This window comes from Macaca nemestrina, chromosome 17, assembly GCF_043159975.1.
Source record: "Macaca nemestrina isolate mMacNem1 chromosome 17, mMacNem.hap1, whole genome shotgun sequence".
Lineage (NCBI taxonomy): Eukaryota > Metazoa > Chordata > Mammalia > Primates > Cercopithecidae > Macaca > Macaca nemestrina.
Window position 1 is genome coordinate 44707114 of NC_092141.1, and position 6000 is coordinate 44713113.

Genomic DNA, 6000 nt, shown 5'->3' on the forward strand with positions numbered 1-6000 from the left:
AGTTGGAATCCGCCAGAGTGGGAAAAAGATACATGAAACACGTAGTTGGCACCCTTTTTGTGTCAGGTCTTTTCAAGTACATTATTTTTTTAATCTTGAGAGCTTTTTATGATGTGTGGATTTACAGCACCCACATTTTACAGAAGAGGAAACGAAGGAAGAACAAAATGTCTTTTTCTTTTGCTCACCTTACCTCTCTACTTTCTCCTTTAAGTCACTGGGATTATATTGCAAATGGTGACCCCAGGAGGCCACTATAGCTAATGGTGTCCCCCAGTTTGCCATAAAGATTTGAGTCATCTCCCTCTCCTGCTGGGTTCAGAAACAAAGCCTGGGATGGGGGCAGGCCCCTTGCGCCATCTACTGACAATCACTGTGCAGACCTTCCCATCCTGCAGTGCTGGCTAGAGCAGATGAGGTGGAAATATCTGTAAATTTCACATCTGCATTTACTACTCATAACACCTTTCTGGAGTACATATTATCCTTATTTCTTTTCTGTTTTTTTTTTTTTTTTTTTAGACGGAGTCTCCCTCTGTCGCCCAGGCTGGAGTACAGTGGCCGGATCTCAGCTCACTGCAAGCTCCGCCTCCCGGGTTTACGCCATTCTCCTGCCTCAGCCTCCAGAGTAGCTGGAACGACAGGCGCCCGCCACCTCGCCCGGCTAGTTTTTTGTATTTTTTAGTAGAGACGGGGTTTCACCGGGTTAGCCAGGATGGTCTCGATCTCCTGACCTCGTGATCCGCCCGTCTCGGCCTCCCAAAGTGCTGGGATTACAGGCTTGAGCCACCGCGCCCGGCCTATTATCCTTATTTCAAATGCATGGAAACTGGGTCTCTGAGAGATGAAATGTGTCCCACATCAAGCAGCTGGTAAATGGCAAAGCTGATCTTTGCCGCCAAAGCCAGAACACTTCAGCACAGCGTGCTGCCTCCCGGAATGAAGTCATCATGAGGAGCTGCTGTCCACATCCTTCTGCATTTTCTTCCAAACCACTCAAACTATAAGATAACAGCAAAAGAAACACCCAGCACCTTTGCACAGAGCGGCCACAAATGCTTTCTGCTGTGGCAGCTGCTGACTCATGCACAGGACCGTTTCTTCCAGCTCAGACCCATGCTTTCCTGTTCTCTGCCAAGTCCAAACTGGAGCAAACAAATTCTGTCCCAATGGGGTTTTCCCATCTCTGGCTGGCTGGCTGGCATCCTCCACAACCACTCTCTCGCCTTCGAAGCAGCAGCTGGGTGAGACATGAGATCATGGGGGCTTCCGACTGGGCCAGCCATTCCTGGGGCCGCCATCACAGTCCCAGCCCCACCGAGACGGGCAGCAGCATTGTGAGGGGAGCTGAAGTCACATAGACTCGATTCAAACCCTGCACCCTCCTTTTTCTAGTTCTGTGGCTTTGTGCAAGTGAACCAAAGTCCCAGAGCCTGTTTCATCCTAAAATGGAGATAATATCTTCTACTTGTAGGTTTGTTCTGAGATTTGAATGAGATTGTGCGATCACCCAGCTCTTAGTGTTTATTTAGTGAGTACACAGCAAGCGCTCAATAAATGGTCGTGTGAAGCTGGCACGAGGTATGGACCTTCTCCGAACCTCCCTCGGTCAGTAAGGAACATGAGCATTGTGTGGGGTTAAGATCCTGAGGTCTGGAGTCAGACAGACATCCTTTGGATCTGGACTCTGCCACTTACTAGCCATGGGACCATCTTGTGACCTTATGTCTCCTCTCTGTGGACCTCAAAACAAGTCTTTATTCAAAGCCCAGGGCCCTGCCTAATATTAAGGCTTTAGATACATATTTTCAAATTGCCTTATGAGGGTCCTTTTAAAACATCAGAAACATTAAATTACTTATAGGATAGCTAAATGTGTAGTATTAAAGTATCTGTCTACCTGCCTAATGGATTCAGTAATGTCACTGAATAGAAGTTTGTGTTATTTACAGCAGTCTCTACTTATATTTGAAAAGAGTAACAATCACTTATTAATTTTACAGACTGTGTGTGGGTTACACATGGACTTGTGAATCTCATGCATTACCCCTGTTGTCCCCCAAATACGTATAGTCACTGTGGGAACAAACACCACCCTGAGTACCTGCTGCTTGCTAGGGATTTTCATGGAGATGATGGCATTTAAACCTACAACAGGGCCGGGCGCGGTGGCTCATGCCTGTAATCCCAGCTCCCAAAAGGGAGGCTAAGGTGGGAGGATCACTCGAGGTCAGGAGTTCGAGACCAGCCTGGCCAACATGGTGAAATTCAATCTCTTCCAAAAATACAAAAATTAGCTGGGTGTGGTGGCGTTTGCCTGTAATCCCAGCTACCCCAGAGGCTGAGGAATGATAATCGCTTCAACTCTGGAGGCAGAGGTTGCAGTGAGCTGAGATCGCACCACTGCACTCCAGCCTAGGCAAAAGAGTGAGACTCCATCTCAAAAAAAAAAAAAAAAAGAAAAAAGAAAACCTAAAACAACTCTGCAGAATAATTGATATTGTCACCACTTTATACATGTGGAAACAGGCTCCGAGAGGCTCAGTGATCTTCCCAGAGTTCTACAGATAATAAGGGGCACAGCCAAGATCCTGACCCTGGTCTGTCTGTGTAGCATGAGAGAAATATCCACTGTGGACTGTATTTCAAAATATTCACAGACACTATGTTAATGCAATATAAAGTATATTATACCTAACATTTTATAACATATTTTTTCATTTAACAATAATTGTGAATAGATACTTCTATCATCCTATAAATCTACCTACTTCATGCTTTTAAAGGACTATGTCATACTCCATTAAATGAATTTACTATAATCTATTTAACCAGCATTCCTTTAGTGAACATTTTAATTGTTTGCAATTTTTTACTCTTGCATATAATGCTGAAATGAACAGGATCATACGCAAGTATTTTTGTACACCTCTAGAAGTGATTTTTTAAAATTCCTAAGAGTGAGATGATAAAATTAGTTATAAACATTTACTAACACATGTTACCAAATCGGGCAGCATAATAAAAGATCATCGAATTGTTATTCATTCACTTAGCAAATACTTACATCATGCTTGTGCTGTGCTAGGTACTGTTCCTAAAGCTTGACCCTTCACAACATCCTGAGGTGAGAACTTTAATGACTCTGTTTTATACATGAGAAGACTGTGGCTCAGAGAGACAAGTAACTTGGCAGGAGTTACACAGAAAGTAGCTGGTTTGGAAACCAGGGTCTGCAGCGCCCAGGCACTTGCTGACTATGTTGTCCTTCCTGATTGATTAAGGCTTTATTCCCAGAATTACTCCAATCCTGAAGAACAAATCTTATTGGATGGGAGAATCAAATGAGATTTTAAGTGGGAAAATATCTCATCAATGTTAACATTATATGTTTTAAAATAAGGTTTTATTATTTTTCCAGCAAAAAGCTTATAAACTATATCGTTTGTTTCATTTTTTAAAAAGCAAACTATAAGCCCAATATTTTAAGAAACGATTTTATTCACGTAACACTTTTGAGCTGAGTCTCTCCTCTCATCAGTTCTCTGTGAGCAGAAAAGAGGGAGGTTTAGGGGCTTAGGGGATTAGGGGTCATGGTTGCTGGGAAATGCGACAAAAACCTGTCAGGGCTTCTAGAACCTAGAAGAGTTAGCCATAGGAAATCAGTCGGTGCATATCCTTACAGAACTTTCATTTTGTAAGCGTGTATGCAAACAAGCTACTACATTACATTTTACATACATTTATAATCTCCCTTTTTTTTTTTTTTTTTTTTTACCTAATGTATATTTTCCCATGACCATGAATGTATTTTTATAACCTTTTTTTTTTTAGGTTTCAAGGCATTTCATTGCTAAGTTGCTTCTCCTAGATTTGGGAAAGAATCTAAAAAGCACCTGTTTGGTGCCTTCTGTGTGCTCTGCCCAGCCACACGTATTATTCTGTTTAACCTTCTGATGACGTAGGTATCTTCACCACTCTTTTGGAGACTTGCTCCCAGCAGTCATGTGACTCGTCTAAGGCCATGTTGCTACAGGTGGCTTGCAATCCAGGTTTGCTGAACGTCCAACTACATTCTCTTTGCTGTGCACTGTCCAAAAATAGGGAGAGTTTCCTGCCTCTGGAATTCACTACGTACAGGTGCCACCAGTTGTTTTCTTTGTGCATAGAAGAAAGTAAAACCCAGAGGCCACCATTAGTGATGGAAAAGCATTGTCAGGAGATGACAGAAGATGGGTAGAAGTTGACAGAGCGCTCATTTCTCCCACATGGGCTTGTACCATATGCAAATGGTTTGATAAGCATCTGGTAACAGTGTGTTCAGCCACAAGAGGGAGAACAAATTGGAGCTGGAGATCCTTCTTCTCATGCCTCACTGTACTTTTGACTTCCTGAAAGAGGATTCGAGTGGCTCGTTTTGGCATCTTGCAGTACAGTGTATTTCCACTGGGAAGGGAGTCTCAGTCTCTCTCATGCTCAGGCTGGCCACAGCGGCTTTCCTGGATACAGCTTGGTCCTGGTTCAATCCTGGGGCGGGGGGGAAGGTTGCCCACACCTTCCTAACAGAGCCAGCCTCTGAAGTAGAGCAGCTGAAGAGGGAAAATAGTCACTGGGGGCTGCAAGACTCATTGTCTGGAGCAATATCTGGGGGCTGGGGCAGGTCCTTGGCCTACCGTGGTGACAAAAAGCCCTCAAATCATCAACGAGTACAAATTCTGCACCAAAACCCACACTTTCCACAATAGTCATGTGGGTTTCCCCTCCTAGCCTGGGGGCATTTCTCAGGTGCTCCTTTCTGTATATGATTCTTCGCCTCCAGGCAGCCCAGCTCCAGCACACTCAGCACAGGCGTTGTCTGCTTCTGCCTGACATGCACCAGGCTTAGGAAACTGGCTCCTGTGAGCCTGGGCTGCCACCCCTCTCTCTGGCTCTGGGTTCCAACCCTGGCTTCCCAGGGTGCTTGTGGCACGGGCTGGAGTTAATGGTCAGCCTGGGAGTTGGACCTTCCAAACTGTGTTAACCTTTAACACATCAGTGTCAGTCAGGAACTCAGAAAAGATAAAGACCCCAGATTGCCAAAAGCCCCTTCTCTTAAAGGGATGGGTCAAAGGCTTTCTTCCTTTCCCACATCCCAGGCAGGAGTCATCTCTACCCTATTCCCAGAATAAACAGAGTCCCATTAGGTTCTCACGCCTACAATTGTCCCCAATTTGTCCTAAAGAGTAGTTGGTTCCAGACAGGAAAACCATAGCCTCAGCTCTAGAGAGGGTGGGAAATGTGTGTGTAAACAGCCTGCATTCGAATGCAGAAAGTCATGGCAGGCTGGGTGAAGACCACCACTAGCTTAAATGACGCCTCTGTGAGAATTAGAAAAAGGCCCCCTTCCAGTAGACAGAGTCCCACAGGTAATCAGACAGCGCCTTCATCCTATTCAGGAAAAGTGCCCCTTCCTCTGGGTGCAGGCATCGCCAGCGTGTGGCACTTCAGAAATGACACTGGAGATGGACGAGGGTCCCACTCATCCTGGCCACCAGACATAGTCGTTCAGTGCACAGCATGTAAAACCATCCATGTCAGCCCTGGTTAGAGTGGATGAGGTGAAAGTATGGGGTGATCTTATACTTGTGCTTTCATTTCCTGTTACATCTTAGTTATAATGTTATACTCATTGTGCAGACATGAAAATTAGGGCCCAGAAGGTGAAGTGATCTGTTAAAAAGTAAATGGCAAGGCTGTTCTTTTCAACTGAAAAACCAGACCGCTTCCCACCATGCCATAATGCCTCCTTGCCTGAAGCACTTTTAAAGAGTCACCTTCTGCCAATGTCTGCATCCTTTAGTTTTCTCAAGGCACAAAATCTTTAAGAACCAACCACCCAGCATCTTTGCATATTGTGTGTCCTGGTGTGGCAGCTACTGACCACGCCCTGAGTCATGCTCTCCGCCAGGCTCCCCATTCGGGCCCATTTCTGTCTGTCCAGAATCATCTTTTCCTGTTCCT